Source organism: Neomonachus schauinslandi, chromosome 8, assembly GCF_002201575.2.
Source record: "Neomonachus schauinslandi chromosome 8, ASM220157v2, whole genome shotgun sequence".
Lineage (NCBI taxonomy): Eukaryota > Metazoa > Chordata > Mammalia > Carnivora > Phocidae > Neomonachus > Neomonachus schauinslandi.
In genome coordinates, this window is record NC_058410.1 from 65,254,000 (window position 1) to 65,266,072 (window position 12,073).

The 12,073-nt window shown below is 35.4% G+C and overlaps 1 non-coding gene and 1 pseudogene across 1 annotated transcript; one reads left to right on the forward strand and one right to left on the reverse strand.

Annotated features, from left to right (window-relative positions):
• Positions 1-3,047: 3,047 nt before the first annotated feature.
• LOC110583456 lies at positions 3,048-5,361 on the reverse strand (annotated as a pseudogene).
• Positions 5,362-9,516: 4,155 nt separating this feature from the next.
• LOC123325574 lies at positions 9,517-9,623 on the forward strand. Its single transcript, XR_006540513.1, has one exon. It is a non-coding gene; the product is annotated as a U6 spliceosomal RNA (small nuclear RNA).
• Positions 9,624-12,073: the final 2,450 nt, after the last annotated feature.

The following is a 12,073-nucleotide window of genomic DNA, read 5'->3' on the forward strand; positions in this document are numbered from 1 at the left end:
TAGATAGATAGATAGATAGATAGATAGATAGATAGATAGATAGATAGTAGATAGATAGATATAGGTATATATCTATCTATATATACATAGACAGATATAGATATAGGTATCTATATCTATACCTATATATATATGTGTATGTGCACGTGTATAATGGGCAAGTCACTTAACCTCTTTGTGTTTCAGTTTTCTCATGTGTAAAAGAAGATAATAACAATACTACCTACCTCAGAGAGTTGCTTTGAGAATTAAATGCATTAGTAGTACCTTGTAGAACACTTAAAATGATGACTGGCAGAATAATAAATTGATAAAACTTAGACATTATTTTTATTTTATTTTTATTTTTTTTATTTATTTGACAGAGAGAGACATAGCGAGAGAGGGAACACAAGCAGGGGAAGTAGGAGAGGGAGAAGCAGGCTTCCCGCAGAGCAGGGAGCCTGATGCGGGGCTAGATCCCATGACCCTGGGACCATGACCTGAGCCAAAGGCAGACACTTAACGACTGAGCCACCCAGGCGTCCCAAACTTAGACATTATTTAAACATTTTTATTGTCATTACCTTTGTATTTTTATCATTTTGCTCATTGGCTCTTATATCTCTTTTTATAATGACATAGGAATAGATGTCTAATTTACCTCATTAAATTGTAGATTGCATGAAGAGCAGAGGTAGTAGGTAGGGCTGCTCACAAATATTCTGGTTGTACTTCTAGGTAGCTGGAAGGATTTCACATTCTTGCTCTTGTAGTTAGGAATGGCCATGTAACTTTTTTTTGCTCAAAGAAGTAAGAAATGGAAATATGCATGTCACTTTCAGATAGGAGCTTTAACAATCAATGCACAATTTACTGTGTTGCCTCCCTGTGTCTTGGTGATTGTGGAAGCATGTTAAAACTGAGCTTCCATCAGCCTCAGTGGCTATAATGAACAGAGACTTTGTCACTGCCCTGCATGGAACCTGCAGCAAAAATAAGAAGTAACTTTTTGTTGCTTTAAGCCGCTGAGAATTTGGAGTTAGTTTATTATCATAGCATAAATTAACCTATTTTGACTTATACAGGAGGCAAGTATTGGTATTCCTTTCCTTTTTTCTCAACTTATTCATCAGTACAGAATCTTGTCAAATAAATGAAAGAAAATATCTTTATTGAAATAGTTGTTCATCCTTGTGAAAACATGTGAATTCTACGAACTGTACTATCTTCAATCAAAGGATTATTTTCACCTTGTGTTTGACATTTTAATATCAGTTGACTGTTGCTTAATCCTGCTTCTTTCATTTCATCTCATCATGAATCTACCCTATAGAGCTGCTTTCACTGGGAAATTTATGGGTTATTGCTGTGTTTCACTATAAAACCACACTTTGATATTTATTTCCTTGGAAATGACAATGAAAGAACAATTGTTCAGTTGATTTTTATGAAAATCTTCTGTGTTTTCTTGGTATTAATCACAAAAAGTTGGAAATGTTTTTGTCTTAAAAAGATGTAGTTTCACTTTTAGTTTTTTAAGTACTCAATTAAGATTTTAGAAAACACCAAGGCTTAGGGGATTCAGGAGAATCAGGGGAGGGGTGTACTGAAAGCTCTGGGAAAGAAGGAAGACTTTGAGAAAAGATAGTGGCTTCCAGAAGATTTATTGATGCTGATTTCTAAAACCTTATAGTTTTTTGTGCTTCTCTCTGAACACACAGGGGACCAATAGATGCTGCTTACATGAAAGTATGTTGGGCAGAAGGTGGCAAAGGCAACAACACCTTTTGTGAAATAAAAATTTTCTACTGAAGGTATTGAGAAGATCAAATAATATATCTTCTTTGCTATCAACTAATATTTTAATGGGCTTCAAATGTTTAGCTTCTCCCTTAGATTATTATTTCCCTGAATATAAAATCTGCATCTTTGTCACTGTTGTTTTCTAACTTCATAGAACAACATTTAGAATTTATTAGAAAATAGTAAAAGTTCAGTAAATAAATAAAAATTTACTATTTAAGAACTGAACAAAGGAAAGCTAAAATACACATAATGAGTTGCTTAATAAAGAATTGGTTTAGTAAAATATTCTAGCCTGGAATTTATAAAAATATAATAATAGGAAGTTAGAGTATATAGATTTTCATATAGAAACCCAAAATATGGCAGGGTCATTGAATTATTTTATTTTGAGGATTTTGTACTGTTTTAAAAATAAACACATATGTTTCCTTATTCTTTCTGCTCATGAGCTCCTGCTCTATTTCTTGCTTATTATGCTCATGAAAGAGACTATAGGGAACTTATGGCTATGGATGAATAAGATACTCCCCAAACAGTAACTATAAAATGAGTGTGATTAAAACAACTATTTCAGGACTTTGGAAATTTACCAAGCAATCTGACAAGCATTTATATTTGAAAATTGTTGAACTTGAGGCAAGAAGAATGAGAATTTGTCCTTCTGACCTAGAGCTGATCCCACCTCCCCACTCCCATCTTGGGCAATGTAGAAGTTCTGCCAAGGCAGCGTAGGCCGTGAGGACAAGTAGTTTCTTTGCCAGGGACAAAAGGGCTCATTATTTCCTGAGAAAATTACATTTTGGAAGTAGCATCTGAAGGATAGCCATTGCCTTGCTCCAGTAGTCAGGTATTTCTTTTGGGTTTGAGCAAGCATATTCCTAGTGTTGTTCTGCACAAGAACTAAAAAGGCCTTCCAGGAGAGTAGACTGGAAAGGCCCTGAGCTATTTAAACACTCTTGTCATATCATGAGCTTGTGCATATAGACCCTGGAAACTCAAAAAGTCCAGTAGCAGGTAAAAACCAGGACAGATATATAAATGGCTTATACATTGAATGTTCTTTCTCATCTTATACACACTATACACACAACATATAAGTCTTACTTGGCTCCAGGCTTTTTGTTGTTGTTGTTCAAAATGGTTTTATGGAAAAACTAATCTGTAACAAAAATTTGGCATTGAGGCAAAGCCTCCATCATTATTGAGCAAAGCATACCAAAGTTTCCAAGGGGGACAGGGCAGGAGAGGGCCCCAGACATTTACAACAGCAGGCATTTTCTCTTCCTCTTTTTGATGGGAGGGAGGCTGAGACCTGCTCCATTAGCTTCATCAAATACTGTCTTGAGATCTTGCTGTGTGAGAGTTGAGCAGTCCAGGTATTTGAGAGCACTGATCTTAGCCATGGCCAAACCCTATGGGTAGGTGATGGGAGTCAGCTTCTTCTTCAGTTTCTCAATCATGTCTTTGTCATCCTTGAGATCACATTTAGTCTCCACCAGGATGATGGGAGTGTTAGGACAGTGGTGGTCACACTTTAGGGCACTACTTTGCTCAAACATTTTCAAAAGATGCAGGGCTCAAAAGAGCAAAGCAAATTAAGAATACATCTGTTAAAAAAATACATCTATTTAAATGGAAAAACATTCTATGCTCATGGATTTGAAGAACAAATATTGTTAAAATGCCTATACTGCCCAAAGCAATCCACACATTTAATGCAATTCTTATCAAAATACCACCAACATTTTTCACAGAGCTAGAACAAACAATCCTAAAATTTGTGTGGAACCACAGAAGACCCTGAAGAGTCAAAGCAATCTTGAAAAAGAAAAGCAAGGCTGGAGCCATCACAATTCTAGACTTAAGCTATATTACAAAGCTGTAGTCATCAAGACAGTATGATACTGGCATAAAAACAGATACATAGGTCAATGGAAAAGAAGAGAAAACCCAGAAACTATATGGTCAACTAATCTTCAACAAAGTAGAAAAGAATATTCAGTGAAAAAAAAAAAGTGTCTTTGATGAATGGTGTTGGGAAACTGGATAGTAACATGTGGAAGAATGAAACTGGACCACTTTCTTACACCATACACAAATTCAAAACAGATGAAAGACCTAAATGTGAGACAATAAGCCATCAGAATCCTAGAGGAGAACACAGGCAGCAACCTCTTGACCTCTGTCATAGCAACTTTTTACTAGACACATCTCCAGAGGCAAAGGAAACAAAAGCACAAATGAACTATTAAGACTGCATCAAGATAAAAAGCTTCTGCACAGCAAAGGAAACAACAAAACTAAAAGGCAACCTATGGAATGGGAGAAGATATTTGCAAATGACACATCTGATAAAGGGTTAGTATCCAAAATCTATAAAGAAATCAAACTCAACACCCAAAAAACAAATAATCTAGTTAAGAAATGGGCAGAAGGCATGAACAGACATTTTTCCAAAAAAGACATACAGATAGCTAACAGACACATGAAAAGATGCTCAGCATCACTCATTATCAGGGAAATACAAATCAAAACCACAATGAGATACTATCTCACACCTGTCAGAATGGCTAAAATTAACAACACAGGAAACAACAGATGTTGATGAGGATGTTTGTCCCCTTTCTCTAAAGGGGAACCCTCTTACACTGTTGGTGGGAATGCAAACTGGTGCAGCCACTCTGGAAAACAGTAGGGAGGTTCCTCAAATAGTTAAAAGTAGAACTACCTTACAACCAAGCAATTGCACTATAGGTATTACCCAAAGGATACAAAAATACAGATTTGAAGGAGCACATGCACCCTAATGTTTATAGCAGCATGATCAACAATAGCCAAATTATGACAAAAGCAAGCCTAAAATTCCACTGACTGATGAATGGATACAGAAGATGTGGTACACACACACACACACACACACACAAACATATTTACAATGGAATATTACTCAGCCATCAAAAAGAATGAAATCTTGCCATGTGCAATGACATGGATGGAGCTAGAGTGTATTATGCTAAGCAAAATAAGTCCATCAGAGAAAGCCAAGTATCATATGATCCTGCTGATATGTGGAATTTAAGAAACAAAATACATGAACATAGGGGAAGCAGATAGAGAGAGGGAGGCAAACTTTAAGGCAAACCTTACCTATAGAGAACAAACAGGGTTGCTGGAGGGGAGTTGGGCAGGGGACAGGCTAAATGGGTGATTATTAAGGAGGGCATTTGTTGTGATGCACAATGGTTATTATATGTAAATAATGAATCACTAAATTCTGCTCCTGAAACCAATATTACACTATATGTTAGCTAACTAGAATTTAAATAAAAACTTAAAAAAAAATACATCTGTTCACAGATAGGATAGGGGATGTAATCACTCATAATCTTCTTATCCAGCTGTATCCCATGAGCCCAAATTCACCAGTTTTCCATCTATCATAACATTGGCAGAGTAGTTGTCAAAGACAGTGGGAATATATTCTCCAGGAAATGCATTGGTTGTGTAACTGATCAGTAGGCAAGTTTTACCTATAGATCTGTCTCCTACCACCAGACACCTGATGGCCTACATCTGGGTGCTGAGGCAAGAGGCAGCAGGCTGCAGGTGGTGGGGCATGGGGTGCCTGGCTCTGTTTATGCTGCCTTACCCTCTGGATGGGAAGATGGAGTCCACCATTGGCCACCACCCAAAGCTGGGTAAAACTGTCAGCTCTGGCATTTAAACACAATCTCTGTCAAATCATCCAGTGACTACTAATCTGTGGACATGAAGGTCAATTTCTAATAGTAGGCTTACAAGTTAGAATGACAACAACAACAAACACAAAGCAAAATAAAACAAAAATTAAAAACAAACTAAAATCTGAATAGATTTCAGTAGCCCCGCACTGCAGGAGATACATATTATAGATTTACCCTAGGCAAGTTAGGAAACACAGAAACAAACAAAAAAGTACTAACAACAACCTTCAAAAATGCCCTCAGAATCCAAAGTTGCTACAAAAATTATCTGAAATGTCCAATTTTCAATAAAAAATATGATATCTGTAAAGAAACTGGGAATTATAACCCATATTCAGGTTAAAATCAGTCAATAGAAACCGTCTCTTAATATTCCCAGACATAGGATATAGAGTACTAAGACTTCAAAGCATCTACTATAAATATGTACAACATATCCAATAAATGAAATTGTGTTTAACAAATTTAGGTTGAGTATGACAACGAGTCAACTAAGAGAGATTCTCAAAAAGGATATGTAAATTGAAAAAGAACCAAATGATAATCCTAGAATTGAAGAATACAATAATTTAAATAAATATTTCACTGGATAATTTTAATAGCCAATTCAAGATGGCAGAAGAAAGAAATAGAAATTATACTATCTAATAACCAAAGAGAAAAAAGACTGAAGAGAAAAGAAAAAGAGCCTCAGATCTATAGGAAAAGGTCACATATACCAATGTAAGTGTAATTAGAGTTCCCAAAAGAGATGAGAGAGAGAAAAGTACTGAAAACAGTATTTGAAAAAATGATAACTGGAAACTTCTACAATTTGATGAAAAACATTAATCTGCAGATCCAGGAATCTCAACCAATCCCAAAGAGAATGAACACAAAGAGATCAACTTCTAGAAACATTATAGTCAGCCTTGAAAACCAAAGACAAAGAAAATATCTTGAGAAGACTAAGAAAAAAAACAATCATCATGTATAAGAGTATCTATATGATTAATGACTAACATTTTATCAGGAACAATGCCAGAAAGCAATGGAATAATGTACAGTATTCAAATGCTGATTTTAAAAAATCATCTAAGAATTCTGTATCCAACCAATTTCTTCCTCAAAAATGAGCTGAAATAAAAATATTCCTAAACAAAGAATAAAAGAGTTTGAGCAAAATGCTCTCAAAGAAATTCTAAAGGAAGTCCTTCAAGCTGATAGGAAACACTGAAAGGATGATAACTCAAATTCACAGGAAGAAATGAGAAATAAAAAATGCATCTATTAACCTTTTATTTCTTCTGAAGAACCATTCCCTTACACAAATGATCAGTGTTGGGTTTTCTATCCCTTTCTTGATTAACCTCCCTCCATCAATCTATTCTATACCACTGCCTCAGTGATTACCTCAGGGTTGTACACAAAACGTAATCAGGGCCAATGAATTTCAGGGAGAACATTCTGTTTCTAAGGGAGAAACACTTCCTCCCCAATCTGTCAAAGAGTCTCTAAAAGAGACTATCTCTCTTATGTTCTCTATTTCTATGAGAATGTAAGACTTAAGCTATCACTATAATTTACAAATATGAAGATTTTAGAGGAAGCCACCATAAGGAATATTACAGATAAAACACCTCAGAAAGCAAAGAAGAGATAGAGGGGAAAGTCAAGTCCTTGGTGATATCATTTTAACCATTAGATCAAGCCTTACTAACTTTCACATTTTTTAATATATTTTTAGAGCAGTTTAGGTTCACAGCAAAATTGATCAGAAAGTACAAAGAATTCTCTTATAGCCCCTGCACAAACATTGTCTCTCCAATTGTCAACATCCCACACCAGAATGAACATTTTTTACAGTTGATGAATCTAGAGTGACCCATCATTATCACCCAAAGTTTAAACTAAATTTCTCTCTTGGTATTGTACTTTCGGTGGGTTTGGACAAATGTGAAATGGCATGTGTCCATCATTGTAGTATCGTGTAGGAAAGTCTTACTAACCTAAAAATCCTTTGTGCTCTACCAGTCATTCCTTCCTCCCTGGCAATCGCTGATCAAATTTTACTGTCTCCATAATTTTGCCTTTTCCAGTATGTTAGTTAGTTGGAATTATGTAGTATGCAGCCTTTTCATGACTTCATTCACATAGTAATATCCATTTAAGTACTCCCCACCCCATCTTTTCAAGGCATGATAGCTCATTTCTTTTTAGCACTGAATGATATTCCATTGTTTGTGTGTCCCACCATTTATTCATTCACATACTAGAGGATATTATTATGGTTGCTTTCAAGCTTTGAAAATTATGAATAAAGCTACTAAAAAATCAGTCTGCAAGTTTTTGTGTAGACGAAGTTTTCAACTCATTTGTGTAAATACCAAGGAGTATTATTGCTGGATCATATGGTAGGAGTGTGTATAGTTTTGTAAGAAACTGCCAAACTGTCTTCCAGACTAGCCATACCTTTTGCATTCCTACCAGCAATGAATGAGGGATTTATTGTTCCACAGCCTCACCAGCATTACGTGGTGTTAGTGTCCTGGATTTTGGCCATTCTAATAGGTATGTGGTAGTATCTAATTGTTTTAATTTCCTGATTCCATATGATGTGGAGCATCTTTGCATAGGGTCATGTGCCAGGTGTATTTTTTTAGTGAGGCCTTTTACTTTTTAAAATTAGGTTGCTCATTTTCTTATTATTGAAGTTTAAGAGTTCTTTGTATATTGTGGCTAACAGTTATTTATTAGATATATCTTTTGCAGTTATTCTCTCCCAGTCTGTGCCTGTCTTCTTATTTTCTTTTTAATTACATGAACAAATATATCCCTTTCAATTTATAAGCCATTAAAAAACTCTAAATGAGGGGCACCTGGATGGCTCAGTCAGTTAAGCGAGTGCCTTCGGCTTGGGTCATGATCTCAGGGTCCTGGGATCGAGCCCTGCATCAGGCTCCCTGCTCTGCGGGAAGCCTGCTTCTCCCTCTCCCACTCCCCCTGCTTGTGTTCCCTCTCTCGCTGTCTCTCTCTCTCAAGTAAATAAATAAAATCTTTAAAAAAATAAAAAATAAAAATAAAAGATAAAAAAATCTAAATGATACAATATTTTTCAAAAGAGTAATTGCATGATAGCATAACCATTCAAAGAAGAGAATTATTTCAAGTGACTTTAAGACAATGCATTTTGACTATATATCTCTAGTAAGTTATAGGGTAAGGGAAAGAGAGAGAGAAATCTTAAACTACAAACAATACAATTAGTAGCAATAATTTAAGTATTATTTTGGAACTATTTTATGTGTATATAAAGGAACTAGAATACATGTTAATATTATTAGAACCAAGATTTCAATGTAGGAAAAAAGATATAAATATAAAATCAGATAGGTCGAGTAAAACTCTATAGTCTTAAATTTGAATTTGTAATACCAGTATAAACTTATAATTTATATTTTCTTTCTAAAAATATGTATTTCTAGCTGTATACACTAAAAAGAGCAAGAATCAGTAGCAACCCAATGGCAAAGAACATCCACTTTTGGTCTCTAAACATAATTTCCACTAAAGGAATCAGAGGTGTTTGGGGAAATAGCTGATTTCAGGTCTATGGCAGGATATGAATGTACAAGATGAATCTTAGAACATCTCTTTACCAGCAATCAAAGAATTTGTCAAAGCCTAATGTGGTCATGTGAAAAGGACATTTAAGTCAACCTGAAGAAGCTCTCATTGGCATATGAGAAGACAATCTGAGCATTAAAAAAAGACTGTAATTGGGGCACCTGGGTGACTCAGTACTTTGAGCATCTGACTCTTAGTTTCAGCTCAGGTGATGATCTCAGGGTGATGGGATCAGCCTACACAGGGCTCTGTGCTTAGCATTGAGGATGCTTGAGATTCTCTCCCTTCCCCCCACTCCACACCCCTCCCTCACTCATGCTCTTTCTCTCTCCCGCTTTCTCTCTAAAATAAAAAATCTTTTTTTAAAAAGACTAATTTAGTGCTTGCTTCGGCAGCACATATACTAAAATTAGAACGTTGCAAAGAAGATCAGCATGACCACTGCACAAGGATGACACACAAATTTGTGAAGCATTTCATATTTTTAATTTTATAATTTAATTTTTTTTCTATTTTTAGTTGAATTTTTCTTCTTTCCCTTTTCAACCAACATCATATCAATTACTTTTTTAAAATATTTTTTAATTTTTCATTTTTACAGTCATATTCTATCTTTTAATTGTATTTAACCTTATTTTTTGTATATATACATAAATTTTTCTTTCATTAAAATTTTAGGAAACAGTTTCCTCTAACAGACCAAAATATACCCTAAATCTAGTATATGACATTGTCCTAGTCTGCCGCCTGATCGCATTCTATCTCTTTCTTTAAATATTTTTCATTCTTTTTTCAACCAACTTCTTATCATGAATCCTTTTTTAAAATCTTTTTATTTTTTAACTTTACAGTCATATTCCATCCCTTCATCGTATTTACCCTTATTTTGTATATATATGTTTTTCTTTCTTTAAAATTTTGGGAGGCAATTTCTTCTAACAGGCGAAAATACACCAAAAATCTAGTATGTGGCTCTGTTATTTTCACCAGCCGGATCATACTCTTTTTTTTTTTCCCCCTTTCATTTCCCCCTGGTTTCGGTCTCTTCTCATTTGTTTAGTGTATGTTTTTCTGGATCGTTGTTACCCTGTTAGCATTTTGTTCTCTCATTCATCTATTCTCCTTTGGACAAAATGACAAGATGGAAAAAATCACCTCAAAAAAAAAAGAACAAGAGGCAGTACCGACTGCCAGGGACCTAATCCATACAGACATTAGTAAGATGTTGGAACTAGAGTTCAGAATGACGATTATAAAGATACTAGTTGGGCTTGAAAAAAGCATAGAAGGTACTAGAGAATCACTTTCTGGAGAAATAAAAGAATTAAAATCTAACCAAGTTGAAATCAAAAAGACTATTAATGAGGTGCAACCAAAAATGGAAGCTTTAACTACTAGGATAAATGAGGCAGAAGAGAGAATTAGTTACACAGAAGACCAAATGATGGAGAATAAAGAAGCTGAGAAAAAAGAGAGATAAACAACTACTGGATCACGAGGCAAGAATTCGAGAGATAAGTGATACCGTAAAGCAAAACAACATTAGAATAATTGGGGTCCCAGAAGAAGAAGAAAGAGAGGGGCAGAAGATATATTGGAGCAAATTATAGCAGAGAACTTCCTAACTTGGGGAAGGAAACAGTCATCAAAATCCAGGAGGCACAGAGAACCCCCCTCAAAATCAATTAAAAATAGGTCAACACCCTGACATCTAAGAGTAAAACTCACAAATCTCAGAGACAAAGAAAATCCTGAAAGCAGCTAGGGACAAGAGATCTGTAACCTACAATGGTAGAAACATTAGATTGGCAGCAGACCTATCTATAGAGACCTGGCAGGCCAGAAACAACGGGCATGATATATTCAGAGCACTAAACGAGAAAAATATGCAGCCAAGAATACTATATCCAGCTAGGCTGTCATTGAAAATAGAAGGAGAGATAAAAAGCTTCCAGGACAAATGAAAACTAAAAGAATTTGCAAACACCAAACCAACCCTTCAAGAAATATTGAAAGGGGTCCTCTAAGCAAAGAAAGAGCCTAAAAGTAACATAGACAAGAAAGGAACACAGACAATATACAGTAACAGTCACCATACAGGCAATACAATAGCACTAAATGCATATCTTTCAATAGTTACCCTGAATGTAAATGGGCTAAATGCCCCAATCAAAAGACACAGGCTATCAGATTGGATAAAAAAACAAGACCCATTGATAGGCTGTCTGCAAGAGACTCATTTTAGACCCAAAGAAACCACCAGGTTTAAAGTGAGGGGGTGGAAAACCATTTACCATGCTAATGGACATCAAAAGAAAGCTGGGGTGCCAATACTTATATCAGACAAATAAGATTTTAAATCAAAGACTATAATAAGAGATGAGGAAGGACACTATATCCTACTTAAAGGGTCTATCCAACAAGAAGATCTAACATTTGTAAATATCTATACCCCTAAAATAAGAACCATATGATACTCTCAATAGATGCAGAAAAAGCATTTGACAAAGTACAGCATCCTTTCTTGATTAAAACTCTTCACAGTGTAGGGATAGAGGGTACATACCTCAATATCATAAAAGCCATGTATGAAAAACCCACAGGGAATATCATACTCAATGGGGAAAAAACTGAGATCTTTTCCCCTAAGGTCAGGAACATGGCAGGGATGTCCACTATCACCACTGCTGTTCAACATACTACTAGAAGTTGTAGCCTGAGCAATCAGACAACAAAAAGAAATAAAAGGCATCTGAATTGGCAAAGAAGAAGTGAAGCTCTCATTCTTTGCAGATGATATGATACTTTATGTGGAAAACCCAAAAGACTCCACCACAAAACTGCTAGAACTCATACAGGAATTCAGTAAAGTGACAGGATATAAAATCAAATCACAGAAATCAGTTGCATTTCTATACACCAACAAGACAGAAGAA